We start from the raw sequence: 23,632 nt of genomic DNA on the forward strand, positions 1-23,632 counted from the left end.
GAAAACATACTCTCCACATCAAATGTAGAAGATCCATAGACAAGCTCTAAATTGGGCCAGCTTGGGTCATGTACCCACCTGCTGGAGCAACCACTGGGTCTAGAACCATGAAGTAGAGTAACAAGCAGGGTTTGGATCATCCATCAGCCCCTGACCTTGAGTGTTTCAAGTAGGAGGGGTCTGATGAACCACAGCAGGTGGGAAAAAATGCAGGGTTAGACTTTGGGGCGAGAAATGGAAATGCAGAAACTCAACAGTGCTAATTCACGTTCACGGGTCTTTGCATCACCTTATGAAAACGAAGCCCATCAGGAATTGTATCTGAATAGATGCCCTACCCTCCAAAAAAAAAAAAAAGTACAGAAGAAAATCAAGACATTCCTCAGAAAACAGTTTTAAGAATACACTAGGGCTTCCCTGGTGGCGCAGTGATTAAGAATCCGCCTGCTAATGCAGGGGACACGGGTTCGAGCCCTGGTCTGGGAAGATCCCACATGCTGCGGAGTAACTAAGCCCGTGTGCCACAACTACTGAGCCTGCGCTCTAGAGCCTGTGTGCCACAACTACTGAAGCCTGCGCACCTAGACCCCATGCTCCGCAACAAGAGAAGCCACTGCAATGAGAAGCCCACGCACCGCAATGAAGAGCAGACCTGGCTCACTGCAACTAGGGAAAGCCCATGCACAGCAACGAAGACCCAATGCAGTCAAAACTATAAATAAATAAAAAAAGAATACACTAAAACCACAAAGAATGGGTCATCAAAGCTCAAAAATGTATGCCGAGAGTTCTTAGCCTCTGCAAGCATAGAATATCTTTTTTTTAAAAAAGTCTCAAACTTCTAAATAATAGTGGTTGTAATGATAAAAAGCATAATGATGAGACAGGATGGCACGCCTTTGCATAACGTTACCTGTTCAGCCTGCAGGTGCTGTTTCATCTCTTGCACTGACTTCAAGGCCCCAGGGAGGTCTGCAGTCATGGGTGACATTTAGCTCTTCTTTCTCATAGAACTTCAGAAGGAGTTCTACCTGGAAAATTTCCAGAGGGGGTATTGAAATTGAAGCCATAAGAATCTCTATAATGTACCTGTAGTTTAAGTTTCCAGTGTCCCTTTTTAAGATAAATAGTTGGAAAATATACCCTGAGATAACTGCACAAGTGAACTTGACATTGTTTTAGACCACATAACAACTGCATCTACAGGCTGGCACTAACTGTCATGGATGGTGAACTCTATTTTTTTTGTTTCTACATCTACAGTTCCTCAGTTTATTGATTTCTCATTCATCAGAAGATTTGTAAGCATAATGAAGCCTAAATGGAGCACACATGAATATGAATTTTGTGGTGTGTATAAATTAAGCCTCCCGCTGCAACATTTGGGGGAGATCTTTCTCCTAGGAATGAATGTTGCCACCCGACAGGTGTGTAATAAGATGCTATTTTCATCCTCCATCATCTAAGGTTTTGAATGTAACTGGAAACATTCTTGGAGGTGGGGGAGGGAGATGCCCTGAGTCATTGTGAAAACCATTATTCTGCATCATGCTCAGCTGGACGTGGGAATGAATTAAAACAAATGTTCAAGAATGTTCTATTTCCATATGAAGCTATTTCATCTGTTATCTTTTTCTCTTGCACTTAAATGTGACTAAAAGATCTTCCAAAATGAAATGCAGCCTTGTATGAAATCAAATTGATTTCTCTTATTTGTAATTTACCAGAGAATATTTGTCCTGAGTATTATTAGGCAGCAAAGCTATTCTATTTATTTTTAAAAAAAAGAAAAAGGAAAAAAACATTTGGAGTTGATGTTAAAAAGAAAGCTATACAGTGTGTTCTACATTTGAAATTCCACAAACTGTTAATAAACAGGATTTTTCCTGTAAAGAGAGGCATGCATCCTTTTGCCTCATTTCACCAGGCTCAGTGTTCACTTTTGCCATCCCCAGCACCCCTTGTTCAGTCAAATGTGTATGAAGTCCAAATCCATCTAAGAAATGCCCTGCTCCAGCCAGGATCAAACAGAACGCTTCTGGAATGGAACATCAGCAGAGCTGCTCCCTTTGTTCACTTTTTTCCCTTCACGTTTTTTATTGTTAGCAGTGACTACATTTCAGAAACAAAGCCACCTGCTTTCAAACACAAATGAGGAAAGGCTGTGTCTGTGTGTTTGTACGTGTGTGCGCACGTGCTGGGATGGGGGGCACGGATGTGTGTGTGTGTTCCCTCACAGAAGGAGTTATTTATGTGTCTGACCTGTCTTCAGGCACTTATAAAATATTCAGCAGGCTATAATGAACCTCTCTGGAGGGTGCTGAGCCCCAGATGGACATGTTAGGGAGTAAGGCTCAGGAGTAATGCTGAGAAGGCACTTGTGCTGAGATGCTCCTAGCCTGGCAGAGCCAGCATTCACCTGAGGGGCCAGGAGAGCCTCGACTCCTTATCTGTGAAAATCAGGGCACCTGACGTTGCCTTTGGGAGCCTTTGTTTTCTTATCTGTAAAATGAAAAGTCTGAACTATGTTGGGGGTCTTCATTCTTGGCTGCACAGTAGCCTCGCATGATTTTCTTATTTTTAATAATGATGCAAGGGCCTTACCCCAGACCACTTGAATTAAACCTCCAGGGATGGAATCCAGAAACGAATATTCTTTTAAGCTCCCAGGTGCGTCTAGGTGCAGCCAGGGTGGTGAACTGCGGCTGGGTGACCGCCAAAATCTCTCCAGTGCAGGTTCTGCAGGACTTGCTCCTGTCAGATCAGGTGTCTGTTGGGTCAGCTCTCTGTCCTCAGCGGTCCACCCTGCCCAGCCGTGCTCCATCCCATGGAACGTTCCAGATGCATAAATCATCAGGGCCAAAGCTCCAACAGGATCTGCGGAAACAGTCAACATCATTAACTGGACTACCCAATCTAAAGAGTGAGGATTTGCGGGGGTGGGGGGGGAGGGAAGGATTGTTTAAAGGGAATCGTAGTGGTTCCTAAGAAGCCTGTGGGACAGCATCAAAGCTACTGGGAACTCTGCACAGTGAGCTCATTTTCCTGTTCACACCCACCTATGATGTCTCTTTGCAGCCCGGCGTGTGCTGCAAAGATAAAATTAATCAATAGCAAGAGCTGCATTTTTGTTTTGTTTTGTTTTTAAAGTTGTTTTTTTTTTTGACATGGACCCATTTTGAAGACTTTATTGAATTTGTTACAATATTGCTTCTGTTTTATGTTTTGATTTTTTGGCCACGGGACATGTGGGATCTGAGCTCCCTGACCAGGGATCGAACCCGCACCCCCTGCATGCTTTTGATCTTGCAGTCAAGTCACATAGTTTCCTTTTCCAGGACAGTGCCACACTTCCCTCTGCCCTGTTCTCTTGTCTCTCTGAGCTTTTTCCCTCTTACTTCTGTTTAACCCATCCATCCCCTTGCCCAGTCATCCACAGATCTGCTCCCCACCCTGCCTTGTGCCGGCCCCGCCAACCCTCTGCATGATTTTATTTATTTTTTGTCATTTCCCATTCACCCTACTTTGTATGCTCTCACCCTCCCTTCCCACTTCTTCCCTTTCCCAACCAAGATCGCTGGGCCACCAATGGCTGTGAGGATGTGAAAATCTGAGCCACAGGCATGAATAATGAATTGGAAGAGACAGACTGAAGCCAGTCGGAACTGAGACAGTATTTCCGAAATGCAGCCAAATGACTTAGCAAGAGGCAGGACAGAGTTACTGCAATCCCTGGAAGCCCCGGACACACTGGTAATTATGAAAATGCAGTTTTGATAAAGTACAAATCTGCAATTGTCCTAAGGCTGACAGAAGTGTCATACCCTGCTCTAGGCTGAAACTGGGAGTTCTGGAAGGTGCAGGGACACTTGCCGACCCCATTGCACTGAGGGACTAGTGCAGTCACTGGCGAGATGGCCTGCTTCCTCATTCCAAGAATAGCACCTCCACCCTGGGGTGGGGGCAGCTACACAAGGATGGCTAGAGGGTGTGGTACTGGAAGCTCCCACCCGGCAGCAAGGTCAGGGAAGTGGGCGATCTGGATCTTGAGGTTGCCAGAGGGGGAACAGGCAGGAGTCTGGATGCCAAGGAGAGTTGTCTGCTGCTCTTCTAACTCATCAGAAACCAGACTAAGTACCAGCCCTCAGATCTCAGGTGTCTGATCCTGCACTGTTCCCAGTTAGTCGGAAACCTCCTCTGGACCTTCTTTTACAAGCAAGACTTGCAAGACTTGGTGATGGGTCTGTGGAGCCAGTGGTCCAATCTGGCGACCTGTTGGAGCTGGTTGGTGAATGAGGGTCTGCAGACAATCTTCACTAACATTCTGGCCACCCCTCGAGTTCTCTCCCATTTGCCCCAGACACGTCTTTGTGAAATATAAACCTGGCTATAGCGCCATCTGCCCAGAAACCTGTCAGCAGCTACTCATTGGCTCCAGAACTGAGGCTAAACTGATAATAAGCTCCAAGGCCCTCTGTGACTTGGCCCAAACTTCCATCTCCGACTTCACGTCTCCACTTGGTGACTTGACCTGACAGTGCAGTGATGCCGAATGCTTTGTGCTCCGTGCCCTCTGCCGCTCCTTCCCTGCACACCTGTGATGCGGCTGTGTCCCCTGCATCTCTGTCTCCTTCACGAACACCCATTTATCCTCCCAAGACCCAGCGTAGGAGCCCTGTTTGCTAGGAATTGCTCTGGAGCTCTCAGATTGGACAAACTCCCCTCCCCAGCTTGTGCTCCCACCTTACCTACTGTCTACTTAACGTGGAAAGGTCTTTGTGAGCCCGGAATGTGTTACCCGGCCCAAGCACGCTCGCTGCACGACAGGCCAATAAGTCGGGAGACAAGTTGTTGAGGCAAGGAGTAATGACTTTAACGGGAAAGCTAGCTGACTGAGAAAATAGCTGACTAGTGTCTCAAAAAACCATCTTCCCTCAGTCCAAATTCGGGTTTCTTTTACACAGAGAAAGGGGAGGGGGAGGAGCTCACTGCGATGCCAACTAATGGCTGAGCAGGACTGCTAAGGCTCGCTCACTAACGGTTACTCGCTAAGGGTCCTTCCCTAATGGTAGCTCGCTAACGCTGAGTGGGACCGCTAACAGTGGCTCCTTGACACTTGCTCGCTAAGGGTCGCTTGCTTGGCTCGCTTGGGGGGAGGGGCCCCCTGCGAGGCCGACCAACGGCTGAGCAGGACTGTTAACGGTCACTCCCTAACGGTTGGTCCCTAAGGGTCACTCCCTAACGGTCAGTTGCTTGGGGGAGGGGCCCACTGCGAGGCCGACCAACGGCTGAGCGGGACCACTACGGGTGGCTCGCTAACAGCCATGTGCCTGCCCCGCCCCTATTACAAATGGACACTCTGGGGGCAGAGACCCCCTCTCATTCACCCAGGAACGTTCCCTGCATCCAACACAATACCTGGAATAGAGTAGACATCCATTAATGCTTGTGTAGAGAATCCTGTCTGGAACAGGACAGGAAGCTAGGATTACAGTACTCCCATCTTACGGGTAGGGATGTTCCCACAGTCCCTGCCTTGGATAAAGGTCCAGCCCTCGGAGCAGTGCTCCCCTTCCCCGTCCCTCCCAGTGGAGAGCTCCCAGCGCCTGCTCATCTCCCTCCCCCAGCCTGACGTGTTGTGATTGTGATCTCAGGGGTCCACCGCTCCCCAGTTCCCTGTCTCTTCTCAGTGTTGTGCAGCCTTGACGGGCAGAGGAGATGCACCCTGCTGACTTGGATATTGAACTAAATCTTTCAAGCCAAAATTTCGTTCACTTTCCCCGAATGAGGACAACGACCGAGTCACGAAGGAACAGGTAGAGTAGGTATAAGTCTCTGTCTGCAAATTCAAATGTGCTAAAAAGCAATCTTGAATTTTTCATAACTCGATTTAATTTTTATTTCAAGTTCCATTTTTTTCCTGAGATGGCGGGGTGAGTCTCCCCTCTGTTTTCCCGAGTGTGGCATCTGAGCACCAGGGGGTTAACGTGGTGTCGGGGTGAGGGCAGACCTGGTCTTCATCCTCAGTGTCGTCTATTCATCCTGGTTCCTGCTGGGAAGCACCATCTCATGTCACACACTGTCCGCCCTGGTGGTCGCTGGGGCTGCCTCATTCCCGTACTCTCTGCCACGCTTGGGGACCAAGAAATCATGTTGGGGTCATGATGGGGCCCGGAGAACTCTATAAGGCCACATCTGCCAAGTCACAGTATAGAGTCATTGTCACTTCCCCAGAACATTACAGAAACAGGACGTGGGCTCACTCTGTTCTCTTTTTGTTGGGTTGGTTTTAGGTTCCAGCATCCCTCACGCTTGACGTGGAAGCAGGGCTCACGGCCTCCTTTCTTAGGGACCTCCCAGCATCTAAGCTCTCATAACTCCCCGATCCAATTCACTCTCCTTCCAGTCTGTGGCATCCTTTTCTAGCCAGTATGTATGTGAGGGTGAAGGGAGGGCCCTTCCGACTACTCATCTGAGATTGATAGTCTGTTACCTCTGTCCTGTTTCCATTTCCTCAAAGCCTATTCTTCTGAAACTCAAAGGCCATGAGGAGACTTTTTCCTCTGATCTTTGCTTTCACATTGCTTCCCTATGACAGTGATCACCTCCCACCATCTAGTTACTGAATGGAGAGCAGAGGTAGGGTCTAGAGGGATTGGAGGGGGAGGTATCATTAAGAATGTGTTAAGGTAGCATTTATAAGCAATCAGGCACTGTCCTAAGGTCTTCACATACATTAGCTCATCAAATCATTGCCACCCAACGAGGCAGATACTGTTATTATTCCCATTTTGCAGACGAGGAAACTGAGATTTAGTAGTGACAAATTGGAGGAGCTGGGACTTGAACCCAGGCAGCCTGGCTCCAGGGTCTGTGCCCTTAACCACTAAAATGACAGCTTCTCACTAACCAACAAACACCCTGCCACACACATTACTTTTGTTATAGATCTGTCTTCCTTGAAGATGTATAGGAAAAGAAAAGTTTAAAAATATTATGATGGAAACTTCTTCTACTCAAAGTGCTTATGCTGGGATTTAACAAATTTTGATCTTGATGAGAAATCTATCCGTCATCCATGTGAATGTCAAAAAAAGATAAAAGCCTAGAAGTCCTTAGAAAACAGAATCTCCCACCACCACTGCCACCACCAACGCTACCAGCTCAATCTGCCTGGAAGCGTTTTATCAGGCCCTTCAGCAGCAGGGTAAGAGTTAGAGGACCGGACCTCTGAAAAGGTGTTGCCAACTCTATATATCTCCCTCTGTGTGCCCTGGATGCTTCTATCTAATTCTAAGAACTAACATCCCTTTTGAATGAAAAGATGCCCAAGAAAAAGCATTTGTGTAGAACAATCATTCTTAACATTTTGGGGGGGTCACAGACCTTTTTGCATTCTATGAAGTACATCCCCAGGAAAAACAAATGCTTGTATCCAAATGAACACATAATTTGGCATAAAATTTTAGGCAAATTACTGAGCCCTGTACTATGTGTGAACTCTTCCTGGAAGGGAAACTGCATTATGTGTTTCTGTACCTTCAACACCTAGCAGAGAATAAACTCACTGAGTTAGACCCATCCTGCCTCCACGCTGGCCCCGGGCATGCACACTGACTCTCTGTGTATCATGAGACACGGAAAATCTTCCCCTCCCCTTTATCCAGCCCAGATTCTCTGCAAATGCCTGTTGCCAACAAGGACATTTGTTCTTTGTGCATGGATGCCTGTGTTTTTGCCTCCGAGAGACAAGCACTGACTGGGATCTGAGTAGAAGCGGCCGCTCTGATTTTCAGGCAATTTGGGGGCTGCACATAAAACTCTACATCCTTGTGGGGGCCAGATAGGAAAGGACCAAAGCTCTGGGCCTCTTTATAACCCCATAGAGGACTCCTTCTCACCCATTACTGAAGGGTAGCCAATCCCTTGACTGGTTTTTCCCTTTTCAGAAGGGAATCCAACACATCACGTTTTAAAATACCTTCTCAAAGAAAACAATTTAATGTGTTTTCCTGCACCTCAAGAGTACTGGTGAAGTGCAGTTAACTCTGCTTTTCAATTCTCGAATTAATCAGCAGAGAGGATGTTTGGGTCAAGGCCAAACGTTATTCTTTCTATGAAGGAAACACAGAGATGGTTCAGGATAAACTGTGAGCAACTCAGAGCCCTCTGTAAGAAATCATGGTACTCTGTGAGAGCAAACACTTACATGATTATCACTTGTGGTTAGCTGGAGTCACGCCACCAATGGGATTATTAAGAATCAGTAGGGCAGGACTTCCGCGGTGGTGCAGTGGTTAAGAATCCGCCTGCCAATGCAGGGGACACGGGTTACAGCCCTGGTCCAGAAAGATCCCACATGCCGCGGAGCAACTAAGCCCGTGCGCCACAACTACTGAGCCTGTGCTCTAGAGCCCATGAGCCACAACTACTGAGCCCATGTGCCACAACTACTGAAGCCCACGGGCCTAGAGCCTGAGCTCTGCAACAAGAGAAGCCACTGCAATGAGAAGCCCACACACCACAAACGAAGAGCAGCCCCCCGCTCACGGCAACTAGAGAAAGCCCGCACGCAGCAAAGACGACCCAACACAGCCAAAACTTAATTAATTTTTTTAAAAAAAGAAAAGTCTTTAACAACAACAACAAAAGAATCAGTAGGGCAAACACAGCAGAGACAGCTAAAAGCTACTGGGAAATAATAACAATACTTTCTTCATTCTCATTTTTCTTTTCCTTTCCTCCTGGGTTGGGGTGGCATGGTTTATCCTTCTCATTCCTTCTGTCAACAGTCTCTACTTCTCTGATGGTTTTTTCTTGTGATCTATTCTTATTATCGAGTTTTATATCTTAACTGTGTTCATGGATTCCTATACCTTGAAAAGGGCCATCTTCCTTCCTTGCAAGTGATCCCTGGGACTTTGTGATTCCCTACCCCTCAGTAATTATTCTAGACATGTTCCTTGTTATGAGTACATTTATGATTATATAAACTACATACATGTATAAGTGTAGTAAAATACTTTCCATATATATAAAAAACACAAAAACAAATTGTAAAACGATAAGATGAAATAATTATAAATGGGGCTCTAATATTTTATCCTTTCTCCTAATGCACTGTCTACCCCTTTGAGATTTAAACACCCTGCTTTGAAACACAGGCCTAGTGTATCACCAAGCAGGTAAACATCAGAGCAAAGCCCTCCAACGGCTAAAACTGGCTGTCACTGCCTCGGATTGTAACCTGTAATAGTCCCCTAACACCTGACATTCGTATAGGTGAGTTCATTCACAAACTGAATGTTTGTGTCCGTCTCCCCCCCAATTTCATATGGTGAAGCCCTAACCCCCCAGAGTGGCTGTATTTGGAGTTGGGCCTCTAAGGAAGTAATTAAGGTTAAATGAGGTCGTAACTGTGGATCCCTAATCCAATTGGATTAGATAGGTTTGGTGCCCTTATAAGAAGAGACAGAAGAGAGCCCTCTCTCTCTCCCCCTCAATCTCCCTCTATCTCTCTCTTCCCCCAAGCCTGCACCTCAGAAAGACCATGTGAGCACACAGCAAGATGACATCCATCTGCAAGCTGGGAAGAGAGTTCTCACCAGGAACCAACCCTGCCAGACCTTGATCTGGGACTTCCAGCCTCCAGAACCACAAGAAAATAAATTTCTGTTGTTCAAGCCACCCGGTCTGTGGTATTTTGTTATGGCAACAGGAGCAGACAAATCCACTCTCGGAAAACTCACCAGATTATTCCTGTAACCCCAGCGCCATAAACACAGATAGATACAGTTATTCAACTTGAGGTTAATACTTTCTTCAAAGTTGGTCATACAATTAGTATCAGGTGAGAAACTTCGGCAGTGCCAGAAATGTTTGGAGGTAAGAGGAACGCACACAACATCCCCCTGACCTGGGTGAGCAGAAGAATGTAGTGCCAGTGCAGTCCTGCTGCTACAGCAGAGGTGAAAGCCCTCACTTTTCCATCAAAGGCACCAGCATCCCCACTGCACTGCACTGTAACTGCCCCCATTATCGTGATCTTAGTGTATGCCTCAGAGAGACAAGAATTGAAGTGTCTGTGGGAAGGAACTGAAGCTCAGCTCTTGAGAATTTTATGGGCTGCTGTTTCTTGACATAATTTTAGAGAGATAGCCTGATCTGCTCTTCCACTGAAAACAACAAAGATAGATGCTGCTTTTATTTAAAAAAATAAACCTCTTTATAAATGCACTCATGAATAAGGGAGAAAAGAAAATCAATGGAGGGTGAAAGTTAATTAAAAGGAGAAATATATATAGGTAACTAAGCACTGAATCTGGCTTTTGCTCTGGGGAAATCTTTTAAATCATGATTATTTTGAGCTTCTGTTTTTGACAACTGTGCAAACTGTGAGGCATTAAGACAAATCCTCATGTGCAACAAAAGGGGGGAGTCTGAAAGGAAAACCCATGAGTAATCTAGGAACAGCAGACAAACCTAAGAACCCACAGAAGGGACCATTAAAAAGTGCTTGTGTCTCTCAACCTTGGAGGTGGGTTGAAGGGAAAAATCTCTCTCCTGAGAATTCATAACCATAATCTAGTTTTCATGGGAATATTCAGTCCAAATTCACACTACTTCAAATCTAGAACTGATTTTAAAATAGCCCCTAGTGGGTAGTGCCCTGCTGTACAAGGTAGAAGTAAATGCATATCTGAAGGAAATTACTTTCAACTAAGGCTTCAAAGACTGCTACAGATAAAGTTCCAAGGAACATGAGTCCATAGTCAGCACTACAACAAACACATAAACAGGAGTCATGAATGAGAGATTATAAAATCAATCAAGAAAATTCAAAAAGAATCCAAAGGAATGTCTAAAACCAAAAATATAGTGATTGAAAGTCAAAGCTCAATTTTCAGGCTACACAACAGGCACAGTTTAAGACTGATTCACTGAAGTGGAAAATGGTTCAGCAGAAATTACACTAATGCAGCAGAGAGAGAAAATGAAGTGCTGAAAATCAGAAAGATATTAAGGATCTTGTCGCATAGAGTGAGTTTCAGAATCCCAAAATCACAATCAGATTTTCAGAGGGATGTAATAAAGAGAATGGAGAAGAGGCAATATTCAAAATGAAAATGGCTACGAATCTTCTGTTACTGTCAAAAGATTCAAATTCTCATATTTGAAAGATGAATCTTTCAAAGAAGATTAAGTTTTTTAAGATCCACAACTATACACATCATAATCAAACTGTAGAAAAAACATAATAAGAGGATCTTAAAAGCAGCCAGAAAAGAAGAACCATCTGCAAAGGGGTAACAATTATACTGGCAGCTGACTTCTTAGCAGCAATAATGAAAATCAGAAGATAGTGGAATAATATTTTCAACATGCTGAGAAAAAGATGACTCAAAAACTAAAATTTTATACCCACAAATCTATCATTCAAATATGACGATGAAATAAAGATATTTTATGGTAAATAAAAACTAATAGAGGTTCCAACTAACAGACCCTGGCTTTAAGAACTTCCAAATAAGCATTTCACATAGAAAGAAACTAATCCTAGACGAAAGGTCTGGGATGAAAGAAAGAATGGTGAGTAAAGAAATATGTAAAATTGTGGGTATACATAAACAAACTTTTAATGTGGAAAACAACAATAATAATATACTTTCAGAGTTAAACAAAAAAGATAAAACTAAAATGCAGCAATGGTATAGAAGTAAGGAGGAGGTGATTGGAGTTCAAGTGTTTATACATTGGATTGTTTGGGTGGGTGGTAAAGGTATTCATTAACTTTAGACTTTACATTCATATTAAAAATTTCCAAGGTAACCATATATGCATACAGTGCATATATTCCACAATCCTACTTCTAGAAATTTTTGAAACAGCAACAAACTGGAAACTTTATAAATGACTATTATAGAGAATTAGTTAAAATAATTATGGATAATAGAATACTATGAATACAATTCAGATAATACAATACTCTGCAGCCATTTTAATTTTTATTTATTTATTTATTTATTTATTGCGTTACGTGGGCCTCTCACTGTTGTGGCCTCTCCCGTTGTGGAGCACAGGCTCCGGACACGCAGGCTCAGCGGCCATGGCTCACGGGCCCAGCCGCTCTGCGGCATGTGGGATCCTCCCGGACCGGGGCACAAACCCGTGTCCCCTGCATCGGCAGGCGGACTCTCAACCACTGCGCCACCAGGGAAGCCTGCAGTCATTTTTAAAGTGCAATAACTATATATGTATTTCTTGGAAATAATCTCCAAGGTAAAAGCAAAAATGGTGCATATCATGTGCTAATATTTATTGCTTTTTAAAAAGGAGGGATTAGAAAAGAATATGTACATACATTATGCTTATAATTTCATAGGATATCTCTAAAAGATATATAGGAAACTGACAATAGTAATTGCCTCTAGGTTAACTTTTTAATATTCTAGTGCATATGTACTCTTTTAATAACCTGTAAAATAAAAGCCAGAGCCAAAACATACAGAAATAAATACTCAGAGGAAGGCAGACACGAACACACACACACACACACACACACACACACACACACAAATACAGCAAAAAATCCATGGCAAAAGGTACCATCTTTAAAAAGTATACCTTTGTGAAAGTAAAACAGCTTCAAAGAAGCACTCAGACCTTCCCTTCTCTCATATATAACGACAGAGCTCTAATCCTTGCATTTGCTACAGAGTCTTATACGAGCATTACTCCTCTCCTTTACACTCTGTTCAATCGTACATTCCTTGAAAGCCTGAATCAATATATTAACCCCTGTGTAGTTCTCACAAAATATATAGAATGGAGCTTTGTATATAACAGATGCTTAATAAATTAATTAACATTTGTGAGTTACTATGTACTGTATTTTTATGGATTTGAAGTTTTTACCCTACGAAACTTATCTGAGTCATAGTAATAAGTTTTCATAACGTGAAACTCAATGGTATATTATACGAGTTAAAATTTGGAAGTTTAAGTTCCACTACTTCCTTTCATCTTCTAGATTTCTTGTTAAATTTGACACAGTAAGAAAGACTTACTTCAGGTATTTAGGACAGCAAAAACCACAAAATTGTCTTACAAGCAACCACATTAACATGTTCTTAATATCTTCATTCTGTGTGACCCAAAAGCCAGCATATGGAATGCATTCTGTGATCATGCTTGTATATGTCACATTCTTAAACTTTGCAATGAGGAGCTCTTGGGCTGAAGGCCAAATTTGAGAAGTGGACGGGGAAGTAGGGTCCTGGATGTGCAATGGTGGCCAGCCATCAATCCCAGACACCCTGGCCCAACACTCCTGGGAGTCTCCCGAATCCTACAAGTCAGTTGCAGCTGGAGATGTGGAACTGGGTCCTTGTGGTAGATGAAGTAAGTGGCTTTCTATATCCTGAAGTTTTCTGGACAAAATCACTTTCTTATGCATTCATTTGTATTCTAACTAGAAAGAAATCATCAGTGAAAATAAGCATGAGAAGGTCTTTTTCAGAGGTTTACACTGGAATAGTTATTTCTAACTTTTTAAATTTTTTGGCCACAGAAGTGTTTCTTCCCATGTGTAAAGTAGATGAATGTGGAATCGGGATGGGGGCAGCCCAGACCCTAATTTCCAGCTCCTAAATCTATGGACAGTCGGCAGTAGTTCTGAAGCTTTTGCGTGTGTTTAAGAGTCACCTGGGAGTCCATAAGAAATGCAAGTTATTGGGTTTAACCCCTGAGGAGTCTGATCAGAAGATCTGGGTGGACTCTGAGAGTCTTAACAAGCACCCCAGGGGATGTAGAGGATGTGACCCTGCCCTACCATCTTACAATCTGTCATCCTTTACAGTGATGCTCAGCAGAGTCCAGTGTGAAAATTACCTGGCAAGCCGGTCCCAAGCGAGGCTCCTTCTTTGACTTACTCGTATGGTGACAGGGGCCCAAGATTCTCAACTCGCTTTAGCTGATTTTTCCCATAATTTCCTAAGGCACTCAAACCTGAAGCGGCAACTAGATTTTTTCCGGTTGGTGGAAAGAATTCTAAGAACTTGTTTATTTTAAAACATCAGTAATGATAGATGCAGAGAATGAAATTCCATCTAACACTCATTTCCCAAATTATCTCAATAGAAGGAAGTGGAGCAACTTCCAGATCATGTGGAACTGGTAAGGACACCAGCTGAATCCCTAAAAATAGCTGCATCATGTTCCAAGCCCAATCAGGGAATTCCTTCCCGACAAATGACTTCAGTGGATTCCCATGAATGCACAGCTGCCGGGGGGATACAAGACTGCCACACGGGGCTGAAACAAAGGGTCTTAGATTTTAGAAACACTGATCACTCGTGAACCTTCATTGGACCAGCTATTTTCTTGTCTAAGAAATTGGACATTGGTGAAACCTGTACGTCCAGAATAGGGGAGTTGTGCTGAGCAGGAAATATATTGCTCTTTCTGTTTGGGGTGTGGTAACACATCACACCTGGGTGCCCATATGTGTCTGGGCACCTGGGTGCCCATCCTGCCTCTCAGATTAGACAGTAGAGAAACTACAGAGTAGGAGCCAGCATATGTGTCTTCCTTTTTTTTTTTTTAATTTGCGGTACGCGGGCCTCTCACTCTTGTGGCCTCTCCCGTTGCGGAGCACAGCCTCCGGATGCACAGGCTCAGCGGCCATGGCTCACGGGCCCAGCCGCTCTGTGGCATGTGGGATCCTCCCGGACCGGGGCACGAACCCGTGTCCCCTGCATCGGCAGGCGGACTCTCAACCACTGTGCCACCAGGGAAGCCCCTAATCTAATTTTTTAAGTGAGTATACTAGAACTTTAATATTAAAATGAGCATTAACCTTCAAAACAGTCGCCCTAAGAAGACTATACCTCTATTTCATTGCAGAGGCCATTTCTCAAAATATTTCTGGAGTCCTATTTTGTGAATTTCTTTTAAAATCAAGTTAGAAGCCACACAAGAAAAAAGTCTTCTTACAACGTTTTTTAACCTTTCATACATCTTTTTGACATGTGAAAAAAAATTTTTAAGACCATCAGCTATCCTCTGTCCTAAACCCCACCACACTTATCATGCCATCCCAGAAAGTTTAAACTTAAGTTGAAATGTTTTTTACTGTTTATTTAATGAAATCAAGGATTTTCTTTTTCAATCTGCCATCTGAGAATGCATTTTCAAAATAACCAACACATACACCATCCCCAGAATTTTTACCTACCCACTCAGAATCACTGTATTACATTTTAGTAAAAGCTTGTTTTTAACCAAAAAACAAACAGTTTCATACTCAGTTTGATTATTCCCTTTACTCAACAGCCTGCCTCTGAATGAGGCCTTTTTCAAAACAAATCCATTTTGAATAGGGAGAGTTTACCATCATAAAATAAGAGATGTCATAGACTTTGAGAACAGTTTCAGATGGATTCTTAATAGATTTTATACTGATATCTGGAAAAGGAAAATATCTGTTTGTGTGCTCAAAATCTAACTGGTTAAGAAAATTAATCTTAGTCATTATCTACTTGTTACAGTTTTTAAACATAGGGATTATGCTCATAACACAGGTCACTACAGATTAGAAACTACCCTGTGCAGAGAGCAAAGTCTGATCCCCAGTTTATTAGTCATACAGTGTGTTAATCTAGGGCCTCGAAAGACAAGTAGTGAGAGAGACATTTGTATTTGTATAACATAAATTCATAAGGAAGAGCTAAATGTTATTATAGAATCACGTGAGTGTGTGTGAGTGTGTGTGTCTGAGTGTGTCTGAGTGTGTGAGCGAGTGTGTGTGTGTGCGCGCGCGTGTTTTCGGAGGTGTGGGGGTAAGTCAGAAAAAGCGTATATTCAAACTTACTTCAAAGACATTTTTGAAAGTTGACCACTTCTATATAAATGAGGAAAAGAATCTGACTGATGAAAAAGAGTTTGTAAACTACCCCTGCCATTAATGTGGCTTAGTTCTTTGCTTTTACTTACTAAAACTCTGTATCCTGTCAAAACCATGTTTCAATGTTTGAAGTCTGAATAGGCTTGGATAGTGATGGGACATAACTTTTTAGTGAAAGGGAAGTCATAAATGTGATATCCACATAAGGAAGAGAAATCGACCCCTTCTGTCTTGTCCCAAGAAAACCTAATGCTGATGGTGATGGTGGTGGTGGTCGTCTTACTGGTGGTAGGGTAGTGGTGATGATTATGCTGTTGGTTTTGCTGCTGGTGGTGGAATTATTGTTAGTGGGCGTGATCCTTCTAATTTTTATCATGCCTTTTCCCCAGCTGGTTCCACTGAAGTGAACAATGTGGTTTCCTGAAGTTTAATATTATCTCATAAGCAAAAACACAGATAATGAGTTGCTTATGTTTTGAAAGAGTAAAACAAAATAAGCAAAAGTGAGAGACCACCTATTTTATCAGAATTAATATTTTTAGTCCATAGTGAACCTGGGACCAGAGACTTAATTTCCAGACGTAGCACTTCAGCCACTCACTGTGACATTCAGTGGTGTATTTATGCTTTGTTTTTCTCTCGTAAAGATTACAAAAATGTTCATTTTGAAGTGCCACTGTGGGTTTCTCATGAAATACATTTTTTATCAGCACCAGGATTAATAAGAATGTTCCAGAAGTTAAACAGATAAAACAGTAGACAACATGGTATTATGGAATTAAAATCTGAGGAATTCGGTTCAAATACCAGCTTTTACACTCTTAGGCTGTGTGGAGTTAGACAAGTTAATCTCTCTGAGCCTCTATAAACCATTTTTACTCATAACAGTTGTGATATCCAAGTGTGGGTTTTCCACACCAAGCAATTCTCCAAGTCTCTGGACACCAACTGTGTCCTACAATTTAACTCAGTTATGATACTAGCTTCTCAGAGTTAGCATCAGACCCCACAAGCTGAGGGTTCAGTCCCACAAAACTTCAGACACCAAGTGTAAGTTCTGGACCTCCCATACTTCTGACCCACTGGCTGTAAATCGGGGATTCCCACCATCCTCTCCTCGGGTTTGGTAATTTGCTAGATCAGCTCACAGAACTCAGGAAGAAGCTTTACTTATTATTACCAGCTTCTTATAAAGGATACAACTTAGAACAGTCAGTGGATGAGATGCACAGGACAAGTTATGTGGGCATACCACCCTCCCGGCACCTCAGTCGGTTTACCAACCAGGAACTCTTTAAATCACCCCAAACCCCCGCCCCCAAGCAGTTTAGGGCTTTTTATGGAGGTTTCATTACATAGGCATGATTGATTAAATCACGGCCATTGGTGATTACCTCAGTTTCCAGCTCCTCCCCTCCACCGGGAAGTCAGGGGGTGGGGATGAAAGTTCCGATCCTCTCATTGTGGTCTTTCCAGTGACCAGCCCCCATCCTGAGGCTCTTTAGAGGACCCCAGCCACCAGTCATCTCATTAGCATAAGAATGACATTCTTATCACTCCAGAGATCCCAAAAGCTTAGAAGCCCTTGAGTCAGGAATTGAGGACTACAACAAATATGATAACAAAATATGCTCTTTATCACCCCTATTGCTCAGGAAATTACAAGGATTGTAGGATCTCTGTGCCAGGAACCGAGGACAAAGACCAAATATATATTTCTTATTATATCACATTATCACAGCCTCAGTTTCTTCATCTGTGAAATAGGATTATAATCAATACATCACATGGTAGTTAAGAGGATTCAATCTGTCACTTGTTAGCAAAGGCTTGGGACTGAAGGAGTGTTCCTTTGGTGGCAATTACCTTATTTTTTCCTGTTCAACAACGATACCCACTCCCTTTGTGCCAGTCTCTGAGCGGGGTACTCCAAGGGATGCTGGAAAAAAAAAAACAAGCAGACAGGTCAGAGTCTACCAGGAACCGCAGCAGAGCTGTGTTGGGCCCCTTAAGGGGATAATTTATCTCCAGAGTAGAAACTTAGTTTGCAGAGCGGCTGGGCATTTTTTGTTTAAGTGTGTCAAGTAGCAAAGTGTCTGGAATGTCAATGATTAGCTTACTTCCACTCACAGTTTAGAGATCCACTTCATGTATCTGTTTAGAGATCGAGCATGTGATACCAAAAAAGGAAACTGAACATTGTTTTCCTGTGTGCTGAACCTAGAAAGCTAGTGGGAGCTCATGTCTGCCCAGTCTTTAAAAATGAGTTGTTGCTTACACATAAATAAATAAATAAATAAATAAATAAAATAAAATAAAATAAAATGGAAAGAAACCTACACAGCTACGCTGGCAAGAAAGTGTTATTCCAATGAGATCAAATATTTTTGAAGTGCTTTGTGAATGGCACAGTACTCTACAAATGTTTGGCAAGCTTCCACATTTTATTACCTTTGTTATGTTAGCGTGGGTTATAATCGAAGGTTTTAGGATTGTAAAGAACATAAGTCCTCCACTTGTGCTAAGGATGTTTGAGAGAGAAGAGTGAACTTGTGTGCACAAGAAAGCACATACGTCGGAGTTATGGGAAGAAGAGAAAGGGGGCAATGTGACTCCCATGTGCTGCCGTTAGCTTAAGATGTTTGAAATATTGTTCTATTTTTAAATAACTGCTTTTTCAAATTAGCCACTGAATTTGTTTCTGATGTGCAGTAGCATTCCTTTCATGGGATAAAATTCATAGAAACATGCTTAGGAGCTGAAGAAAATTAAGTGGGACTTCTGTGTCCTTCACATTTCCAAACTGTGACCTTGAACTGAAATTAGGTTCCCATCTTTGCCCTCCCAAGACATTGCTGCATGAGCTCCTCCTGATTTAGTTACCCAGATGTAGCCCCCACTCCCCAACACCCATATACACCCTCACCCCATGCCTCCCAGCTAATCTGAGGTTTCTCAAGGTGCCATCACATATGTTCTCAGGGGTAAGTTTTGGGGGGTTGCTTTTTTCATGCTTTTTGGCCTGCAGCCTTCTGCTGCTGCTTCTTATATAAGAGTGCAACTCTACTGGGCCATGCATCTCTGTCCTCATAGCATCCTTTTCTCCAGCCTCCAAGAGGGGGTCTGATTCTCCTTAACCCCCTGCAATACATCTGTACATAGTACATCTGAAATCAGGTTTTTCATAAAACTTTACAGAAGACTTGGTCATAAGCTCGGTGAAGTTCACAACTGCTTCTAGAGTTGGATACTGTCAGGATTTCAGGCTCAGACCCAACCTCTGCACCCCGGTCTAGGTTCCATGGGCCTCCCCTGGCACCGACCCCACCTCCGCAGTTCAGAGTCCAAGCCCAACTCAGTTCCCAGAAAAAAGAGAAGAATCTTCTCAGCCTGGTCCAAACCGAGCCTCCTCTTCCTCTGGGATAAGAGATCATTATTTCTTCCCTTTGGGTGAAATCCCACCCTTGTCTTAAGCAGGTAGAGTCTGACCCTCAGAGCTCGGGCATGGCAATCATGGGAGTCCTGAGAACCCTCCCAATGTCAGGCACATTTCACCTGAAATCACCACTCGTGGGGGCCGTGACAATAGTCCAGGCTGCATGACCCAGCCCAGCCACTCCTTTTCTCAGCCCTTCCTCCAGCCTGAAGTGAACAGAAGTTCAGGTAAGCTTGTCCTTCCTGACTAAGCTGGTTCGTCCTTCCTGACTAAGCTGGTTCTTCCTCCCAGTCATTCAAAACCAAGTGTTTGGATGACAAAGTATGCTTAGCTTCCATGAACAAAAATAATATTCTGGAAAGTTTGGGGGAAACCTTTTTCTATCTCTTCAGAGGTGGAGTTCTGTTATTATACCTAATCAACATTGCTAAGTGCCAAAGGACATCTCAACCTGAAGCATCTGCTTCTAGATTCCTTCTCTGGGTTCCAAGTTTCCCATTGCACAACAGGTGGCTGTTTGATCTATAACTAACATGCAGAAAAGTCCCGCCCAGCAGTCCCTCCTACCACAGGGGAGGCTCCACCCCCAGGGATGCTTGCAATCTCTCAGTGGGGCAGCACATCAAAAGATACAGTCCGGCAAGAGGGAAGAGATATGGGAACATATGTATAACTGATTCACTTTGTTATAAAGCAGAAACTAACACACCATTGTAAAGCAATTATACTCCAATAAAGATGTTTAAAAAATAGTAGCTTAAACAAACAAACAAAAGATACAGTCCAGTGCCTTATTACATAAATGTTAAGATTTTAAGTATATTTTTCTTAAACTTTTCAGCTCAATCATACGACTCCAGAGCATCACTCCTACCAAGTCCTCAATCTGTCATGGCAGCATTAGAAATAAATATTCCCCACTGGGGACAACCTTATACCATCATGTGGTGGATGATCATCCTGGGAGTTAGGTAAAATGAAGTTGGAAAGATTTACAAAGCATGAAAGTCCTTCAGGACGACAATTTATTTGTTAATGTGCTAATTCCAGCCAGTCCTATCCCTCACCCCCACCCAACAATAACAGCAACACACAACCATTGCCTTTCCTTCCTTTATTGGCATAATTTTGCACATGCTGTTTGGATAATGTGGTTGGTGCAACAAATAAAGCCCCCCAAAAAACAATATAGCAGATTGCTTGTGAGTGCAGAGCAACTTAATTGTTGCTTTCAGCAAACCCAGACTGACAAAGGGGATTCTAATTTAAGTTGCGCTGATGGCATTTGTTCTAGACAAAAGCTAGTATTGACTTCAGTAGTTATTATTCTCCCCTGCAGTCTAAATTACTTTCTTCCTAGGAGCAAAAGAGCAACAAGAAAAAAAATTCTAAGTTTATGTAAATGCAGTTCTCCAAATAGATCGTGTTTTGCAGATTCTGGAACCGCTAAGAGAAATGTGGTTACACAAATCTAAGGAATCCTAGAATTTTAGAGATACGGCCATAAATATCACAAGGCAGTTTCCGTAGTCTGTGCTTCCTAGACTGGGGTGCCTGGGCCTTGATTATGCAGGGACACATCAGGGCTGTTCCGAGGAGACTACAAGATAAAGCCCCACCGAATGACATTGTTATAGGGCCTGACACAAGGTAGGCCATAGTTTATCAGTTTTGCTAGATGTTAGGTAATTTAAAACATTATTTTAATACTAAAGCATGAACCTCAATGTATGCAAATTCAAAAAAATCACCTGGAGGTTGGGGATCCCAGAGATGGAATGCAGAATGTGAGGAAACAAGTTAACTATACTGTAAATGCGTAGAACAACCCATCAAGGGGTTTCGGGCTTGGGGGAAATTGGTGTTGACCCTAGTAACTTTGGAAGTAAGTGGAGTCTGTAAGACCAAAGGCAAAAGAAACTGAAAGCAAGCTTTGTGCTTGAGTTGATAAAGTTGTTTGCCACAGGGGTACAGATGAACAATTCAGATTTACTATACCTGCATGCTGGAAATTGACAATTAAGTAAATGAATGACCAACAGTGGAGTCAGATTTCTCATTGTTGGCATGAGAGTTTACAGATAAGCAAAGGGAGAAGGCTAGAATGATCCATATGTTAATAGATCCACATTGGAAACACTGTATGTTTAGCTGAATAGAGGTATAGATGTGTCTGTATGGCTACATATACAAATATTTGGTTACATATACAAATATTTATAGACATGCATATAAATACAAGTTAATATACACACATGAATTTCCTTTCTCTGTCAGCTGAGAGGACCTAGAAGCAACGACACCAAGAATACCTAGACCTCAAACCTTGGTTTCTTATAGCATCCTCCAGTAAAAGGAACTAGGACTCCTTGGAGACATGGTTGATTCTAGGACTGGGGCAGGAAACACCAAAGATGAGTCTGAAGTATCTTATTGTGCCAGGAGGTTTTTTAAAAAGTGATAAAAAAGAAAACCCCATAATGATAGACATATGTCAAAGGGACACAGAAGCCAACTAAAAGAGCTCCTAATGGCCAAAATTGGAACAATTTGAGCAAGAAAATAAATAAAGTAGAATTGGATTACAACCAAAAGTAAAAATAAATACCCATAATGTGTATATAAATAAATGATTGAATAAATAAATAAACGGAGAAGAGACAAATTGGCTGTGCAGAAAAATTCCAAATAATTTCTGTACTCTGCCCTCCCAGAGGCGGAAGATAACTGTCCACTTCTTAAGTGTGGGTTGTGCCTAGTTACTTCCTTCCAAAGAGGACAGTCTGGAACCAGGAGGAAAAGAGTTAACTCTGCAGTGGAGAAAACTGACAGATACTACTACCTCAGCCAGGAGCTCAAGGTCAACATCAACACTGAGAGGTCACATTGGTAGTATGTTCTCTTGATTTGATGTATTGAGAGGTGCCCTTCATCTGGGGTCTTCCTTCCAAAAACCTGTAATCTAATCATGAGAAAAACATCCCAACTGAGGGACATTCTACAAAATACCTAACCACTAGTCCTCCAAACTGTCAAGTTCATCAAAGACAAGGCAAGTCTGAGTAACTGTTACAGCCAAGGGGAACCCAAGAAAATTTGACAGCAAAAGGAAAGGTGGTACCCAGGACAGGATCCTGGAACAGAAAAAGAATATTAGGCTAAAACTAAGGAAATCTGAGTAAACTATGGCTTCAGTTAATAGGAATGTGTCAATACTGGTTCATTAATTGTAACAAATGTAACTTACTAATGTAAGATGCTAATAATAGGGGAAACTGGGTACAGAGTGTATGGGAACTCTCTGTACTATTGTTGTGATTTTTCTATAAATGTAAAACTGTTCTAGGGGACTTCCCTGGTGGTCCAGTGGTTAAGAATCCACCTTCCAAGGCAGGAGATGTGGGTTCGATCCCTGGTCAGGGAACTGAGATCCCACATGCCACAGGGCAACTAAGCCCATGCGCTCTGGAGCCAGCACACCACAACTAGAGAGAAGCCCATGCACTGCAACTAAGACCTGATGCAGCCAAATAAATAAATAAATATTAAAAAATAAAAATAAATAAGTAAAACTATTCTAAGATTTAAAAAAGTATATTTTAAAGAAAAGCTGGATAGGTCATGGGTGAAACGCCAAGTATGATGAATCTTTAAAGAAACAGGTTGAAAGCAGGCAGGCTAAGTAAGGACTAACCTAGAATGCTGAGTGTCCTTTGATCCTTCTCTGCTTTAGGGGACTTTGGTGGTGAGATTTAGGGACTTTGGTGGTGAGATTTATGCTTTACGGAACACTACCTTAAACTTTGGACTTTACCTAAGATAACTCCAAGGAAACTTCAAGGATTTACAATCTTCTGGTTGTTTAAGTAGTGGAACAAAGAAGACGACTGGGAGTTCTCCAATGATTAACCAACATATTTACATTATCCAGGTTTTAAAAAAATAACTTTACAAAGAATTAAATCAACCACTTAACAGTAAGACTTACTAAAATATTTTGGTTCGGTACATAAAGACAATAAGTAAAGCTGCTTTCTTTTAGCAATTCCTTTTTATTCCTTTGGAAGTTTATATTGTGATTTTAAATTCCTTTGGAAGTTTATAGTGACTGTACATATTGATGCAAGTAATCCCCGACTTCATTTCAGCAATTTCCCTCTTTCTGCCCTTTACACTTTCCAAAGCTAATATCCCAGGTAATTCTTAAGGTTGAAAAATCTCATCTGTTTAGTTTATACTTAAGACTTGAAAGCCTTTAAAATGTATTGCACTTATTTTTCATATGTCAGGCC

General features: G+C 42.6%; 1 long non-coding RNA gene across 2 annotated transcripts in view; it reads right to left on the reverse strand.

Moving 5' to 3' along the window:
• LOC114897515 overlaps positions 1–23,632 on the reverse strand; it is a 178,999-nt gene that overhangs the window by 132,860 nt on the left and 22,507 nt on the right. The window contains exons 3-5 of one of the 2 annotated variants that reach the window (XR_003794163.1): positions 17,771–17,843; positions 2,605–2,877; positions 914–1,031 (exon numbers count right to left, since the gene is read on the reverse strand). This is a non-coding gene — a long non-coding RNA (uncharacterized LOC114897515). Of the gene's footprint in view, positions 1–599; positions 1,032–2,604; positions 2,878–17,770; positions 17,844–23,632 lie in introns of those variants that run through there. The other variant, XR_003794162.1, reaches the window with a different exon arrangement.

This window comes from Monodon monoceros, unplaced genomic scaffold (genome assembly GCF_005190385.1).
Source record: "Monodon monoceros isolate NGI ecotype Baffin Bay Population unplaced genomic scaffold, NGI_Narwhal_1 Super_Scaffold_17, whole genome shotgun sequence".
Classification (NCBI taxonomy): domain Eukaryota; kingdom Metazoa; phylum Chordata; class Mammalia; order Artiodactyla; family Monodontidae; genus Monodon; species Monodon monoceros.